This window comes from Rhinolophus hipposideros (genome assembly GCF_964194185.1).
Source record: "Rhinolophus hipposideros genome assembly, chromosome: 5".
In the NCBI taxonomy this organism is placed as follows: domain Eukaryota; kingdom Metazoa; phylum Chordata; class Mammalia; order Chiroptera; family Rhinolophidae; genus Rhinolophus; species Rhinolophus hipposideros.
In genome coordinates, this window is record NC_138051.1 from 5,904,218 (window position 1) to 5,922,697 (window position 18,480).

Genomic DNA, 18,480 nt, shown 5'->3' on the forward strand with positions numbered 1-18,480 from the left:
GAGTGAAAGATCAAGTAACCTTGAATTCATCCCATCGTCTCATTCACTCCCCTTTTGATATCAAAGGCAGAAACTTCATTTAAGACACTGAAGGTTAAAGCTTTTAGGTGGTAAACAGGAGGAACATAAATGATGGGTCATGCTGGCCTCTGCAGTCCTGTGTTTACAAAGGCTGTGAGGTCTGAACTTTGGCCGGGAAGAAGGAAGATGGGGTATTGTACAGGTGCTCTGAGTGCTCTCTGAGAATCGCTGAATCCTTCCTGTCGGAGGGCAGGCCTTGGCAGAAGCTTTATTATTAATCCATTGTTTGTCTTTCATCACTCCTGCTTCGTCAGAAAAGCTTGTTCCTTTTGACAGAGGGTCCCTGTTCCTAAGAGCTGTTAACGTAAAATCAAATACGCAATGAACATCTTAAGTTTTCATATTACAGTGACTCATCACTCGCTATACCTGCGCTGCTCTAAAACTCCGGATGAATTTTAATCTTTCTGATGGCTTGTTTTTCATTTAAACCTTTTCTCTTGATCCCACCCAAATGTGACACAGTTTAAAATGTCCTCTTATTCTAAACGCATTGGATCATTGCTGCTGAAAAACTCTTGCGTCTTTAGAACGTGAGCACTTTCCCCCTAGGGTTACCGGGTGCCCTCTCACGAGGACCTAAAACTTCCCCTGCACGTGCTTCTTACCTACCTGAACGGTTCATGTTCTCAGTTCACTTGTTTCAGAGTCAGCAAGGGAAGGGTTTCAAACGAATTGTCACCGTCCCTGATGGATACGTGTCTCGCTCAGTGCCTGCTTACACTGATGGCAAATATTAGCAGAGGTTACAAGCCTCTCTTACCGCCTGCTTCACCACGGTTGCAGAAAACTACTTCTTGCTGCCTCTTTATTTTCCTTATCACTGGATGCTGCAGCCTCATGGTGTCTTTTTTCTCTTTCGTGTTCTGTGTATCCAAGTAGTGACAGGCCCCAAAATAAGGATGGAAAGAGGAGGGCCTGTGATGAGCATGTCAAGTATGGTTGCACACGTCTGGCAGAGAAAAAGAACCTGGGCCTTACTCCTGGCTGCTAAATGTTGTGAATGATTTTCAGAGAGAGGGAAAAACTATTACGAGTATCAGAGAGAAAAAAACACAAATGGCACCATAAAATACATCATGCGCAAAATACCAAATGGAAAATAGGCATCTCTGCCCTTGTCTCGTTCATTCAGTGGTGTCCCCGACTAAACTGGATGTGAGACTTTGGTGTTGGAAATTCTTCCATGTTTGCTGGGGCCTTGGCTATTTGAAACAAGGCTGTCTAGAGCAGCCCCTCAAGGTAAATATTAACCTGATTCTTACATGGCGTCTGTTTCTTAATGCGTGTAAGGCCTTTAGCTCACAAGAGTCATAAATGCAGAGATTTTTAAAAAACTCGAAAAACTGCAGCAGAGATGGCATTGCAGGAAGAGTCCCTAGGCGATCAGAGCACTTGCGTTTAGCATAATCGGACATGTGGCATCGCTCATGCATTAGCGGACATTTCCGTTATTTATGCTGGTGTGAGCAAACATGGGCAATGAGTGAATTCAACCAAAGAGGGAAGGTTACAAAAATGGCATATGTAAATGAAAAAGAGCCAAGACTGGGAGGCTTGCTTCCCACTTCCCCAGTGTGTGTATGTGTGTTCCATTCACTGGAATAGAAGAGGCATCAATAAAAATAAAGCCCCTTATAACTGATATTTGGCATCAAATTGTTGTACTTAATGGACCCAATATTTATATTTTAAACAGGTTTGCAGGTTGGGTTGTTTTTTGTGTGTGTGTGTGTGGTTTTTTTTTAGATAATAGTCCTGGGAAATACCATGAATTCAGGAAAAGAGTTTAGAGAGGTTATTGCCTTCTTAATAATTTAGAGCTTCTATTTCTCTGCCAAGTCAGGAGATTAACATTTAATAGAAAAAAAATTATATATCTATAATTCAGTCACGGCTATTAGATCAGATGGATTTTACATTAAGTGAAAAAGATGTCAAGCATTTAAGGACCATTAAACTACAAGACTCTTTTATTGGGTTTTAAGGCCTCCAAGCCCGGGTCCTGCTGCGAAGAGTATTTATTTTACATACACAGAATGCATTAAGGGTGGGAAAAGGGCATACATTTTAAAAGAAAATAGGCCATGAAAAAACGTGATTTTCCACACTGTGAACAGCTACCGTACAGATTCCGTCTTATTTTATAATAATCAGTTGTATGCATCATTAGGTAGCTTTCTTAGTAGCTGGAAGAATGTGGTGAAGGCCACTTTGTAAGTGGTACCTGCAGGAAGTCCCAAGGAGCCGGGTACCCTCTGTTGATACTTTGTTTCGAGAATCCGCATTTCTAATAGTTTCCAGGTTGCTCTATATTGTAAAGAATTTGAGTTTGAAAATGTCTTATCCAGTGGTAAAGACCAGAGCGGAGGCGGGAGGCCGGCCAGGGAAGACCTAGAGAGGAGAAGGTACTTCTGATAAGTCTACGTTTTTCTAGTGTTTCCCAAATGATCAAGAAAGGACTGAAATTCAACTCAGAAGAACCACTCACTTGTGGGGAGAACACATGCACCATCCTGTTAATTAAGTGCTTGTAACGTTCTCTACTCTGTTCCAGTGAAAACATGACAAGCCATATCTAATTACTATAAACTTGTCTTACTATTTATACCATACCTCCTGTCCCATTCTCACCTCCAAACACTCAGGGTGAGTTTTTCTGTAGGAATATAAAAGCAAATAGATTCAGGGAGCACGTCGGAAGGGATGGAGTTAAAAGGATTTGTAACTATTTTTTCCTTACAGTGTCCAAATAAATTTTGTGATTTTTCTTTCTTGCTATTCTAGGCTTTTGTTTTTTAATTGCCTGCGACTTAAGTGGCACCTTATGGGCTGCTTCAGAAATTCTCTTCAGGGTGTAAAAATGAAGCTGGTTCATATTCAGAGGATTCCTGCTAAAAATCTGTTGGGCCAAAATTAGAATGACTGCTACTTAAATTGTTTTCCTCTTTGTTGTTGCTACAAATACTGTGTCACTTCCAGGAGTTGCAAGTTTCCATACCTGCACAATTACAAACTTCTTTGTATGATGAGCAGAGGCCATGGCAGGGCCGCTTGTCCTGAGGCCTGAAATGTATCAGCGTCACATAAGGGGGAGCTGCTCTCTTGAGCTTGGAAGCTTTTTGATTTTTTTAAAGTGAATTGCTCCAGTTGGCCTTAATCCCTAAGCAATATAGCTCTTTTAAAACCATCTTTATTCATTCACACCAATCGACACTTGAAAGAATCCTCCCCTCACCCCCAGCTACTGTTCTTCTAAGTCTAAATATATCCATTAGAGTCAAAAGCCTTTAAGAGGATTTGCAATCTGATTACCCAAAATACTATTATTCATTGCAAATATGTTTGGTGTGCCATAGCCAGTCTTGTTATTGTCGTGTACAAGCCTCGTCACAGCAGCAAAGCCCAAATGCATTGCAGCAACTGGGACAACCGGCAGGAGGGCGTTTCTCCGTGCCACCGTGCCGCCACGGCTTGTGTGGTAGGAAGCAGAAAACCTTCCTTAATAAGCTTTCCTGTGCTTCCAGATCCTTTTGAGCAATCGCGCCCTCCATGTTCTCTAAGTAGAGAGCAGTTACCAGGACAACAGAATCTGAGGAAGCTTCCCTTGTGATCCAATATCTAACGAGAATGAACAGCTAGTGCCTTGATTTGACACTCTAGGTCCCCAAGCAAATGTCAATATGCATATTTAGTATTTTCGCCCCCACCTCATTGCAAAAAGGATTGTAAGGTGGCTCGCAGTGTTTTCCTTTAATACGGGAGAGGCGAAGGGGAAGTAAACACGAAAAGGATGGAAAACCGGAAAACAAGTGGCAGCTTGGCATGCAGAAAACATGCCATGAACACCATGATATCCTGCTTGGTTTTCTGCAGCTGACCTCAGTTTGACTCAACTTCTAGTAGTCAATGCAAGGAAGAGAGCATCACGGGGCATTCTGTGTCCCTTCAGGCCTCCTATGCTCTGACAGTACCCCAAGTCCCCCATTTTTGCACTCCTTTATCCAGGCCTGCCATATGTTCTTGTTTTCCCTCATCTCCCTCACCTCCAATCCAAGACAGCAAATGCTGTAGCTTTCTGAGGCAGGAACTAAAAAGCACTTGACCCATTTCATTCACAGCAGTTGTAATTTATAACATGCTAACTATTACAAATTTTCACTTTAAAGCATGTGTAACTTTCAATAATGTATTAATCAGCAGAGAATCGTAGGGAGAATACTAAAATTGAGGGAAAAAATATATTTTAAGGGGAAGAAAGATAATTTGCAACAAGTGGAGGCATCATTTCTGCCTGAATTATGCTCATTCTATCTTCATAGTTCACTCTAAACTGTTGCTGCTTTTCAAAATTTCCTCCTTCCCTCTATAGTTTTGATGAAAATCCCTTTTTTAAAAATGTTTATAGTAGACATTTACCATTCTCTTGACCATCCAGTATATTGAACCACGTTTTTCAGTTTAGGGAATTATCCGCATTACGAGCCTTAATGTGATGAAAAGATACCCACCCTCTCTAAATGCTGAAAATGCCCAATGTTTGCTTTCCCTGGCAGCCTGGGATGTAGGCACATGACCCAGGCCAGGTCATTTTGCCAACTGTGCCCTTGGCTTTGACTAAGGGGCTAAGTGACAGTAAGAGGCAGAGGTTGTTCTGACCTCCCTCTGGTAGCAGGGACAGTTGGGTTTGCTCCATGATCAAGTTCCTGGTGAAGAGCCGGAGGTGGCCCAAAGATTAGCATCTAGTGTTTGATGGGATAACTGCTGTTTCCCCCCCTGACCACTTCAAAGTAGGATTTGGAAGCAAGATTTGGTTCTGGCTCCTGGGCACGCTTCTGATGATTGGTGTGACCACAGATAAATAACTCCGGTGTCTAGACCTGAACAGAAAGATGCTTTGGTTATTACAAAAGTCCTTTTTAGCACAAACATTTTATGAGGTTCTATTCCTGGAATGACTGTTGTTTTGTGTTGGCATTTGGACCAATCATGTTCTTACTGTGTGTTTTTTTTTCTGACTTATAATTCAGAGTTGCTTTTTCAGACACTAAGTTGGCTTGAGATGTCCATGTGCTTGCATGGATGTCCATGAACCCGTCACCACTGGTGTGGGGCAGTCAGTAATTGCTTAGGTGCTTTAGCAAAGCGCGGAAAAACTACAGGGGACGCTCAAGCTGCTGCAGGTATAAGAGCTCCTGTCCTGCCTCTGCAATAGTGGCTGGAAGACAAGCCATCAGAAAGAAGGAGAGATTAAAGGCAGAGCGTTCAAAGAGCCTAATCAGGAAGTGTCAGATTGATGCTGGGAGCAGAGTCATTCAAAAGGACTCCATCCTTGCTCAAAGTGACTCATTTCATTTCACCCCATTGTGTGCCCAGAACTCTTAGTGGGTGGCCCTACTTGTCGCTTGGTCGCTATCCCAGAAGTGAGAATGAAACCCGGCTACTTCTCCTGAGAAATGATTTACAGAGTATCCACCAAAGATTTTAGTTACAAGAGTAGTTGTCTGATTTAAGAAGAAAGGTAGTTTATTGAAAAAAAAAATATTAGGGAGCCTCATTGGAAAGATCAAGTTTGAAAGCCCTGCAGCCAAACCATGTTGCCGAACCGGCTCGGAGCAGACGCCGCGTTTGTACCACTGAGTGCCAGACCCCCAGGCACGTCTGCGTCTTGGCTGCACCTAATGTGCCAACCGTGAGGGAGGCTGGCACGTGAGGATGGGGCATCATCAGCACTGCTGCGTCCTAAGATTCATAAGGGGGAATTTCCCAGGGATAGATATGGACTGAAATTCAAAGCCCCACATCAAACAAACAACATACAAACAGCCACTTAACTTCCCTTTGGTGTCCAGGACCATGAAACTGCTGTAGTGCAATAAATATATTTCCCCTCCACCCCCAATTCAAGTCTTGTAACATGTGGATGTGTTATTGGGAAACAAATAACTGGGTAAGGCAGCACAGCTAGCTGAACGGCAGTTCTGAGAGTCCCACTGCATGACCCATTGGGGTTCATGGCCCAGCTGCCATACGGTGCCCTTTGGGCAGCTGTCAGCGCCAGCTTAAATATCAAGAGAATGATTCTGGATTCTGCAGTGGGAAGGCATTCCAGAACAGCTGCAGTGATTCTAACGCTCTCTTATATGCTTGGTTCCCATGTCATTATCCTGATTGGGGAGGAGAATACCAGTGATGTAGGAGAACTACTTCTCTACGATACGGAGTTGCCGGCTCTTCTCTGCTCAGCTTCATCCTCCTCCCAGAGTTCATCCTGCTGCAGAAGCAGAAGATGACAAATTAAGGCTCCCTCCATTTGAGAACGGAGCTTGGGCAGAGGACGGAGGCAGTTACTAACTGTGCTATCTCCTGGTTTGCATTATGAGGTGGTGTGTTATGGCGGGGAATTTACCATATCAAGAATATTCCTTCTTTCCACATTTTTGCTTCAAAAACAAAATACAACATAACTCCCTCTGTCCTAGCCCTCATATAATTAAAAAATGCATCCACCCACACGACTCAGTGTCTCACAAGAACTGGAACCAGTTCCACGTCCAAGTCCAGGGTCTCTGAGGTGCCCTCTTCCTTCAGGGCTGTCACATTCTTTCTCACAATTCTGTGATCTGACCTAGAGACTAAATTGTAAAGCTAGCTACCCCTGGGAGGGGGAGAGTAATGACAGGAAAGATAAGGAAAATTAGTTAAAATCCATAAATCTATACATGGAATGAAAGGAAATATGGGTAGCTGCTCTAGTCTTTGATTTTAAAATTAGACCCAAAGGCAAAATTGGTATTTGTGACTTTTATCCTCCACAATATTGAAGATTCCCTTTCCCTTCAGTCATAACCTCAGCAGGATTATTTAGCCGGGAAACGTGACCCAAACCTTCATTTCTGAGGGATCTGAGCCCTTGACCCCTATCTATGGAACTGTGGCTCCGTGGTTTGCTGGATCTATCTCGCACTGGCTTGTGAGAAGAGATTAATACATTTTCAGCAATGCTGTGGGCCATTTGTTTAAAAAAAAACCCAGCCAATTATTAAAAATCAAATGATATAAACTCACAGTTAAATAAATGATATTAAAAACAATGCAATAAATGCCTCAAACACATTATTTTCTAATTATTTGACTATTTTTTTGAGGTTATTTATGTCTCTGAAACTTATGGGAGAAATACCATTTAACAGTGTGCTACTGTTCGTCTTATCCCAACTGCATGTCCATATGCAGTGACGTTGTATTGCCAGCTTGAAATTGGCTACTGCAGGAGTTTTCACTCTGGGGAAACTGGCAAACACTATCATTAAGCACACAGGCTATGGTTTCCATTCGTTTTTATCACTGAGCACGTAGACAAGGGAAGTCGTAGGGGGCCTTCCGGGTTCCACCTACCCTCTCCTCTCCTCGCATTCTGCAGCGGCTGCCGCAGCATCACAGCAGCATGAAGAGACAACAAGGCCAAGTTTCTGAAACAATTCTGATGGAAGAAGTCTTCTCTCAAGACTAAAATCTTTAAACCCAAAGAGCCCTGAGTTGTAGGGGTGGGAAGCAAAAATGTTGTGAGTAGATCGTTAAGTGTGGGGACAAGCAAGCACGTCCCGATGCCCTGGAGGCCCGCGTTGTATAGGGCAGGTCAGCAGTCTGAGCTCACAGATGCTGTCTCTCCGGTGGTGCCATAACTTGAGTTTTCGATAGGTGGTTACACGCTTCTAGAAGGCCAGCTCTCTCTGTGTGATTTGGTACCTGGTAAGAACTAAGGAATGAAGGCCATCCACCATATTTCTAACATTGCAGAAAAAGGGGTTCCTTGGAAGCAAGGTTCTCTTTGATCCCAAGTCTGTGTAGAAGGTGAGTCCCTGGAGGTTTATGCTGGCAGAAGCATCATGGGAGTGAACGGCAAATCCAAATGCGTTTCAGTGAGAACAAAACACCACCTCTCTACATGGTGCTGTATGAAGTCTCAGGGTGTCACTGCTGGCAAGTGGACCCCACGAGATGAAGAATTTGGGGGTCAGAGCTGTGTTCACTCTTTCTTTCAGTGGGTCGTTGCCCTTAGAAGGAATCACTCAGCTGTGTCCTTAAATCCGTCATGCTTTTCACGCTGTTCTCTGACAGTGGCTCCCGCTGGCCTTCAGATGGAAACCCACGTTCCCTTGGTTGTGGCTGTTCTTATTTGGAGCCACATCTGCCTCTCCAGCTTCACAGGCCACTCACCCTTTTTTGCAGCACCTCAGCCAGACTAAGGTACTCACCATCGTGAATGCTTTCTTCCCCAAGCGCCTACCCCAAGCCCAAGTTTTGCACTTCATCTTCCTTTGTCTGCAGACACAGACTTTCACATGTCCCGCCTTGGCCCTGTGAGACTTTGTCTCATGACCTCTCTCCCCAAAGGAAATCGAGCCTTTTTCTTAGGCACTTGTGTACCACCCAGGCCGACCATCCCCTACAACAGGCCTAAAGGAAGGCACAGTGTGTGGAATGAATAACAGGCAAGTGTCTGTTGGAGTTTCCGTGGCTTATTAGAGCAGATAGTGCAGTGACAGCAGCAAAGCATCCTGGGGCCAGTGAGGAGGTGGGGTGGGGCCTGTGGGGTCTGCCTGCGGGGGTCAGGGGAGTGGAGGACACTGTGCCCCCTGGGATTTTTCCTAGTGAAAGAAAATGGATGCTGCCTCCCTCTGCCCAGCGCAGCCACTAGTGAAAAGCCTGCCGTGGGGCCTGTTCAGAACCCGCCTCAGGGAGCAACCACACGCCACGCTAGGCCTTTGACAGCCTCTGAGCCGCGGTTACTGCAGGGCGTCGGCTTCATCATGAAGGCTCACCTGGAAACCCAGAGCTCACACTTCCCACGCATGGTGTGGGTGTCCTCTCTCTCTGTAGTCATGTAAGAAAGGTGAGTACTAAAAGTAATAAGTTTGTGTGGGTAGCAGTAGAATCTTGGAGGCATAAAGGAACCCATCTGTCGTGCGGGGCGTCCGGCGCGGTCTCAGCTCCCGCTCCCCACATAAGAACACAGGACATGGTGAGGCCAAACAGGAACACCCACGGAGCCATAAGTAGGGGAGTCATATCACTATATTCTCACCAGCGGCATCCGGCTCTCTGCAATACTCTCTTGCTAGCCCCCATTTGCTGCTAGCGTAGCCACAGCCGTTATATCAGTGGCCAATGGCTTATGGGTTACAGCTGACGGCCAACTAGCCACAGCTGATGGCCATCTGGTCACAGTTGATGGCCATTTACTACCTGAGCCAGCACCTTTCTATGTGAGGCCGAGAGCCTGGAAATTGCTTTTTGGGGCTTTGTCCCCACACCATCTTTTTTGAAAGTTGCCAGGGGTGGGCAACTCTCTGTCATTCTGTTTCCGTGGACAAAGCTTTTTACTTATTTCGACCAGAAATCTGCCTTCCTGTGACTTGCCTCTTTGGTTTTGAGCCTAAAAACAGTACATAAAAGTGGCTAGAAATGGTATTACCTTTTTTGTTTTCCTTTTTTTCCATTTTCTTTTTATTATTTTGTAGAGCAAAGTTTTAATGTACAATTAGGCCTGTGGGAATGCGGACCTCCCCTCGGCATCTCACCTTCCCCACCTTCCCCACGCAGCCCACGTAAGCAAATTGCCCCAGGCCCTGGAACCCTCAATGACTTCCCTCTCTCCGCGCCCAATGCCACCAGCTCAGGCCTTCTTCGCCTCCAGCCTGAACAAACACCATCGTCTCCCAGCCAGTCCCCTGGCTTCCCAGTTCTTCCTCCTCCTACTCAACTTTCAATCTAGAACGAGCATCATTTTCTAAACAGACCTCTGACTGGAAGGTCATTTGCCAATAAAAAGGAAGAAAGTGCTGATTCGTGCTTCCACGTGATGAACCTCCAAACACAGTGGTGAGTGAGAGAAGCTGGAGGCAAAAGACCACGTGTTTTATGATTCCCTTCATATGAAGTGTCTAGAAATGGCAAATACACAGAGACAGAAAGCAGGTCAGCAGTGGCCTGTGGCTGGGTTAAGAAAGGGGATTGACTGTAAATGCACACATGGGATGCTATGGGGTGAGGGAAATGTTCTCAAACTGGATTATGGCGATGGTTACACAACTCTGTGACTTTACTAACAAGTATTGTATTGAACACTTTTAAAAAGCTGACACATATGGGGACTGACAATTAAGTTTGAGAACTTGCCACCGTGCGCTTACACTGGCAGCACTGTACAAAGAGCTCAGTAAAGTGTCATAACCTTGGTACATCAGTGTCTCACAGCTGTGTTCCTGTCAATGTGTGGCGGTGTCTTGCTGAGTGGCGTTCATTATTGTTGTAGCGTGTTTTTGTGTGCTGTCGTGAGAATGTCTGAGCTTCAATTAGAGCAACGAACAAACATTAAATTTCTTGTTAAACTTGGCAAGAGTGGAAGTGAAATCAGGGACGTGTCAGTCCAAGTTTATGGGGAGAATGCCATGAAGAAAACAGCAGTGTACAAATGGATTAACGTTTTTCTGAGGGGAGAGAACGTGTCACTGATGAAGAGAAGTCAGGGCAGCCAGTAAGGAGCAGAACTGAGAAAAACATGGAAAAATTTGTCGAATTGTGCGTCAAAATCGTCGGCTGACTGTGAGAAGCATAGCAGACCAAGTAAACATCGATAGAGAAATAGTTAGGAAAATCTTAACTGAAAATCTTGGCATGAGAAAGGTGTGTGCAAAACTGGTCCCTAAGGAGCTCTTGCATCACGACAATGCACCAGCTCACAGGGCACTGTCTGTGAGGGAGTTTTCAGCCGGTAAACAAATAACTGTATTGCAACACCCTCCCTACTCACCTGCTCTGGCCCCCAGTGACTTCTGTCGTTACCCAAAGATAAAGAAAATTTGGAAAGAAGACATTTTGATGACATTCAGGACATCAAGGGTAATAATGACGACAGTTCTGATGGCCATTCCAGAAAAAGAGTTCCAAAATTGCTTTGAAGGGTGGACTAGGCCCTGGCGTCAGTGCAAAGCTTCCCAAGGGGAGGACTTCGAAGGTGACCATAGTGACATTCAGCAATGAGGTATGTAGCACTTTTTCTAGGATGAGTTTATAAACTTAATTTTAAGACCTGGGACAAAAGGAGGGGTTGATAAGTGTGGATGTGCAGAGTGTTTTGGTGTGCTCTAGAAGGTTCCAGTACATTCCACTGTGTTTTGGTATGATGTCATCATGGTGAACTTATGAATGAGATTAACATAATATTCATTCTTTACATGAGGGCAGAATTTTTTTAACCAAAGAGATAGTAAATATATTCTTATTTTAAAGAGATCGATCAGACCATGTTACCATCTGCTTAATGACTTTCTTGACGTCTGTGTATGACAGTTGAGGGGCCTTCCCAGGAGGGCCTCCCACCCTGTCTGCAGTTGTTGCTCCTTCAGAACCCAGCACTCCAGTCGCACTGCCTGTGACATCCCCAGCACAGGGACACATTTAATGCCTCCACTTGCCCTTCATCTACATGGTGTGTCCCGACCAAACATCCATTCACCTTTCAAAGCCCAGCTCACATGGCTTAGTGGGATCGTGGTACTTTTATCTCTGTACTCATAGCTCCTGCATTAGGTCACATTTCATACTCTACTATGACCACTTGACTCTGTCCCTTGTACTGGAGTAGGAGCTCTTGAGTGGAGAGACTGTGTCTTTTTCGTCTGTGCATTCCCCAGGCACAGAGTGGGTGCTCAATAGCTCAGTCATTCCATCAAAAGTCATCCATTTAGAGCTGGGTTTCTCGACCTTGGCACTAGTGACATGTAGGAACACATAACTCTTTGTTGTGGGGGAATGTCCTGTGCATTGCAGGAAGTTAAGCTCCACCATTGGCCTCCACACATGCCCCAATTGTGATAACCAGAAAGGGTCTCCGGATTCTGCCAAATGTCCTGAGGACAGACATGGTTTAGAGCCTCCTCTGGGCTTAGATCTCCGTTATGTTCCTTCAAAAACATATCGGGACCAAGGACAAAGCCCTGCAGTCCACTCCTAGTTACTGCCTGCCCAGCTGCCCTCACGACTGTGCTTGCTGATGGGCCACAGAGCCCAAACCCAGCCTCACTGGCTCACAGGCGTCTACCAGCCAAGTAATCCTGTCAAGCCCCAAAGCCTGCCCGGGCATAGGTGAGTGTTGACTTCTCTTAACTCTGTTTTCACCTTTTATGTTCTAAAACCTTCACTTGACAGGAAAGACAGGAGTAAATGGGAGTTCAGCAGTTCTGCTTGCTCCCTGTTACCTATGAATAGCCCTCTCTGCCACAAGCACGGGCTTGTCCATTTCTCCTTCCCTGTTTCATTAACAAAGCCCTTTCTATTGTTTTGGGGATATTCACAAGCTGCACTTCATTCTGGGGTTTGGCCTCCCAACACCTGCCTTCCAGGCTGCGATGGGAGCCTTCCTTCTCTGCCTTGCCCACACTACTCCTTCTGCTCCTGTCCTTTGAAACACCTGCCCTCTTCCCCCACCTGGAAGTGCATCCTGGGAAGCCACAGTGTCTCTGGAGTTGCTTCTAAGGAATTAATTATTTGTATATTCGCAGAACTTTTTAAAGCCTCCCATCCTTCTTGAGCCATCTTCTTCCTTAGAGTTTCCAGCTCTGCCTATCTTGAAATCGACTTCCTAACAATAAAGAACACTCCTTTTAATATTAAATATTTATATACTTGTAGAGGCAGACGGAAGCACAGACTGTCTGCCTCCAAAGCCTGTAGAATTATCCACTCTACTACTGTGTCTCCAGGTTCCCAGATTTACTTTCTTGGTTATCACATTATCTTAGCTTGAGTCCCTCCAGACACAGGGCCTGGAAGAAAGATTTGAGTGTAAGTTGCTTTTTTATTTTTTGGAAAGTCGTCCTGGAAATATTGGTATGGAAGTGTAGAAACAAGGCAAGAAAGGAAGCACACCCGGGAATGTATGTTGTCATTTGAGTTACCACTGTGGGCAAAACAAGCTAGACCCCCGCAGGGAGCCCGGAAGGCCGCAGAGAGCACACCCTAGAAGGGAAAAACCGCTGGGTGTCATTCACCACGCCCCCCTCCTTGGTGCAGGCTGGTTCTGGAAGCATCAGTGCTGCCTCCAGGGGCCTTGTGCAGTCTCTGGGCTCACAGAAGACAGGAGGATACGGGCGCACCCCAGTCCACATGCATCTTCTGAGCTGACGGTCACGTGCTCAGTCTCCTTTCTCTTCCGTTTCAGCAGCCAGTTCTTTGCTGAGCAGAATTAAGAGTGTGGAAGCAGTTGTTTTTCTTCCTCCGCTTTCGGACTAATTAAATGGTCAACAAGGATTGGCCTTGGTACGTAGGGGAGTGGAGAATGGGGAGCTCCCTCGGGTACCAAGGGATTCTCAGAGGCCCTGCGCCTGCTTCTGTGCCACAGTAGTGATGTTTGTTAGCAAAGCCTCACCATGTCTTCCCTCTGGGCTGGGTTACGGCAGGGACAGGGTTAAACATGGGCCTCCTGCTGCTCCCTGCTCTGCACTTCAGAGGGATGGAGAGGCACTGGGCTCCTTTGCCCTGCACGGAGGTACCCTGCAGAGATCGCACACTTCCACGTGGGCCGTGTGTCTGCACTCAGCCCCCCCTGCTCCCTGGAAGGAGGTCCACTGGGCCCCACCCCCATGGCGGCTGCCCCTATGACCCACACAGCTGTCCCAGCATGGGACAACTATGAGGCCCTGTGTAGCCATCCACTGTTTTTCTTCACAAAGACTCTTCTTTGTAGAATAAAGTGGGAGTGTCCCTTTCCCATTCCAGCCGGTCCCTGTAGGGAGGTAAAGAATGGCCCCACTTACCTTGGGCCACTTAACTTCTGTGTGCCTCAGTTTTCTAACCTGAGAAGCAAGGATAATAATCTTCCTGGAGTGCATTGGACAGGGCTTGACTCATAGCAAGGACTCACGACGTGATGGGCAGTTCTCTTGCTCTGTGGGTTGGCAGCGCTTTTCTGGGGCGGGGAGGAAGATGGACTGTGCATTTTATCCCATGGCAGGATAAAATGTGGGGGAGCCCAGGGGGGAGCAGAGGTCTAGGTACTGTGTTAAAGGGAAGTGGGGCCCTCCCTTCCCTTTAACCGGAGGGAAGGTTAAAGTGAATGGCCCTCAAGGACTCCTCGGTGCCAGCTGGGTGTGCTCCAGGCTCCCAGGGCCCCAGGTCATCCTCACATCTGAGACAGGACACTCGCCTCACTGGGCTGCGGCTGGGCAGTCTGAAGGCCAGGCCCATTTTCCAGAGCAGCTCTCCCCTGCCCTCAAGACACTCATTTGCTGAAGCTTGCCTCATTCAGGACCTCAGGCTGCAGGCCTCTTTTTCCTTCCTCTTGTTGCCTCTCCAGTTCTCAGTTTAGCGACATAGCCCAGAGGACATGTGACTGAGTCACTGTGATACGATGTGCCAAGCACATGGCTCCGTGTGATGCTGTGCTCTCCTCTCTGAGTGCAGTGGGCCTGCGCCCGGCCTAGTGGGAGACAGGCAGACACCTAAGCCTGTGTACAGAGCGCTGGGATTGGGAGCAGAGATGCCACGGGAATGTGAGGGAGCTTCCGGACACCCTTGGGGTGAGCTCTGGGGCTCTGGAAGGCTCCAGGAGTAAATTGTCAGCTGAAGAGTCAGCAGAGGGGAATGAGAGAGAGAGGAAAGACAGATACACAGGACAGAGGGTAAAGCAGATGGAACAGCTTGTGCGGCAGCCCAGAGGCAAGAGAGCACATGAAGCTCCCAAGGGTCAGGAGGAAAGTGAAGGAATAAGTGGCCGGGTCACGTGCTGGGGCAAAGCTGTGCTCGGCCTGGGAACCCATGTCAAGAGGCCGGGGTTTGGTTGAGATGGTGGAGCTCAAGGAAGGGCATTAAGCAAGAGAGTCTCAGGGGCAGGTTTCTGTTTCAGACAAGGAGCCGGGGCTGCTGTGGACACACTGGGTTTCAGGCGGAAGAGGCAGAAGGGGCAAAACCTGGACATGAGGCTATCTTGGTCATCTAGATAAGATCTGCACGAGGATCGGGCAGGGAGGGAGGGGCTGGAGAGATGGGGACGTGAATGCCAAGGACGTACCCCGGGAGAGGGAGGTGTCCAGGCATCTTGCTTTAGCTACTCAGTGACGGGGTGCTTGGAAGGAAACTTGATTCTTGGAGAAGGCAGGCATGGTAGCGCATTGGTGGACCTCAGGAGAACCACCCAGAGCCCCTTCCGTGAGAGCCTGTTCCCAGCTACAGGGAGCGCCGTCAGCAGGCAGCCTTCAGGGCTGTGACATCTTAGCCACTTCAGGACCTCACTGAAGGGCCCTGCTAGCTTCCGCGCTCCTGCGGCTCAGGCTGGGGCTCTCTTTGGACCCATCATAGCGCGACGTGTCCCCCTGCCTCCTCCTGCGTCCTTCCCTTCTCTTCCACTGGTGTCCATACCCATCATAGCGCGACGTGTCCCCCCGCCTCCTCCTGCGTCCTTCCCTTCTCTTCCACTGGTGTCCATACCCATCATAGCGCGACGTGTCCCCCCGCCTCCTCCTGCGTCCTTCCCTTCTCTTCCACTGGTGTCCATTGTCCTGAATAAAGTTCCCGCCCCCTGAAGTCCTTCCAGAGTCTGCCTGCCAGTGGCCCCCAACAGGTCACACTCGTTTGCGGTGACATGCGAAGATTCAGTCTAGTTATCCACCCTTTGACTCGGAGCTGGCCGCAGGCCTTGTCTTGCTTTCACCAAGAGGATAGTGAGAAATGACTTTCTTGGACTTCTGACTCCAGGCCCCAATGGCCTTGCGGTGTCACTTTTGCCCTCAGAACCCGGTTGCCATGGAAACGCATCCAGGATGTCGTGCTGGAGGAAGGCTGTGTGGGCGAGCACTGAGACCCTCTCCCCCACCGCTGACAGGCAGCAACATGGCACCAGACATATGAGTCCCTTGGATCCTGCAGCCCCAGTCGGGCCACCCCAGCCAGCACAGTGTGGAGCAGAGAGAAGCTTTCTCCACTGAGCCACGCAAATGCTGTCCCATGGAATTGTGGGTAAAAACATGATTGTTTCAAGCCCGTAAGTTTGGCGGGTGGTTTGTGATTCCGCCATAGATAAGTAAGACAGCATCTCTGAGCCACCAGGAAGGTGTCATGGATTGTGATCCAGTAGGGTGGACACTGAATGCATTGAAAACCTGTGGAGGGGGGAACCTTCCTGCTAACTACCACAGGGTTAAATGCAGCTCTTGTGCCCCTAGGATGCGGTTCTGTTTCGTGCCCCCTGAGCCCATCAATGCTCTTCTCATCTTCATTCCTGGAACAGGGAGATGCCAGCGCTATTACCTCTCAAGCCCGTGTCTGTGGAGAAAAGCGACTCGCTGCCAAAGGAGCAAACGAGGCACAGCCGTCTGCAGAAGACACCCATCCTCCTGGGCTGCTCCAGGCAGAATCCCAGCACATCATTCCCTCCTGTGAGAGCTGGCTCAAAGTGTTCCCTCTTCATAAGCTTGTTACTCATTTTCGTGCCATCCCAGTGGGGAATAAAAGCCATCAATAAATCACACAGTTGCTGTAGAGTCTACCAGATTAACTTGGACACAGTGCTGGCTGTGCTGTTCTCTGTGACCACGAGGGCCAGGGCCACTCGCAGGCAGCGCTCTTCCAGGGCTGAAGTACAAGTGCCCTGCTGTCCCCTGGACATGGATCCACCTCACCATTAGCCTTGAGATCCTCAGTGTGATTAAAGTCCATGAGCACAGGAGTCCTGGACTTGTCAGAAGACCTGGGTTCGGCCTCTGTATTAGCGGCATGATATTGGCCTGGCTGTTTGGCCTCTTTGAAGCTTTGGGCTCCTCACCTATGAAACGTCCAGAAATCCTTGTCATGAAAACTAAATCAGAAAATGGGTGTGAGACGTGCACGCCCAGGAGTGCCACCTATGGACTCTGGTGGCATCATTAGGGTCATTATTTCCGAGTCACCATAACACGTCCAGAGCTCCCTGGGAGAGACTTGCTAGATGGGATACCGAAGTGCCTGAACTGCCGAATGTGATTTCTTAAACTTCGTTCCTCATATTTCAAATGGACCCAGTAGTATTTGCCCCATCAATTTCATGGAGCGATTGTGAGGCTTAAGTTAAATAACGGTTGGGAGAGCCTTTCAGCAAAGCATTGAGTTGTACAGATGTAGGTAGGGTGCTTTACTGAATAATTTTCTTTCTAACTCTGTTGTTTGCAGGGTTTTTTGTTTGTTTGTTTATTTGCTAACCTTCCTATTTCCCTGGTTTTCAGTATTAAATGAGAATCTTCCACAACACTTCCTAAAATAATCAAGAAAATTTGGGCTACTTGGTTTTTTGGAGGGAAAAGCCTGCATTTCAGGCTTTCCGATATGTTAGTTCATTTAACAGCTTTTAAGATGAACATTTCTCTATTTTCTAAATGAAAATAGGTCATTTGTCTATTTTCACAGGGGAGGGAACTAGGACTCAGGGGCCACGGATCTGCTCCAAGTCGCTGAGCTGGAATTTGAGCTCAGGTCTGCCTGTCACACCACAATGGAGACTCAACCCGACCACTGTTTTTCTCTCATTAGAGATGCTTTCAACTTACCCACATTTTCACTGCCCCGCCCTAGTTTTTACCTTTCTCATCACAATTAAGACAACTTTAGTTAAGATTAATTTGTGGATTGAAGTCTCATGAAGTTCCTGTTAGTCCAAGCAGTCAATGGTGACGAAACATACGTTGAGTTGATTCATGAGGTAGAAAAGCTTTCCCATGGATGCTTTATATCCATATTCCTCTGCACCATGGAACCACTCAGGAGAGCCACCGCTTCTCTATGGAATGTTTGAAAACATGAGAATGTTTTCTTTTTAAACAAAGGACGGAATGATCACGTCAGGAAGATAATTGGCTTGCATATCTACTGGGCTCAAGGGAGGCTAGTAAGTAGCACCCTCTTACTCTACCTTAATTTCTGAATGTACTGAGAAATAAGGCAAGAGAATAAGGCAAATAAACACCAAAATACCTCCTCTTTTATTAATGGTGAATTTGACATTTTAGTATTTTTCATCCTGAATGTCAGATTTTGATAGATGTAACCACCCAGAAATATTGACTATGGAATTTGTGCTCTTGGAGGAGGGCGACACAAGGTGTGTGCTTCCTTAGGTCAACCTGTTCCCAAGAGAAAGGGCAGAAGGGTCTGGACTGCCATTGCCCAGTTTTCCTTTTTTCCTTTCTGACTCACCAATCTGAATGAGGCCAAAATTGTTACAAAGAATTTTCCCCTCCATGTATGATAGAATGAGATGTGAATGGGGAACAAGCTTTCCCTCCTAACAATGACATTTGGGTTTGAGGAAAACTGCAAGACTAGCTAGAGCATTGTAGAAATCTCCAGAAAATATTAGATTGTTGAAGA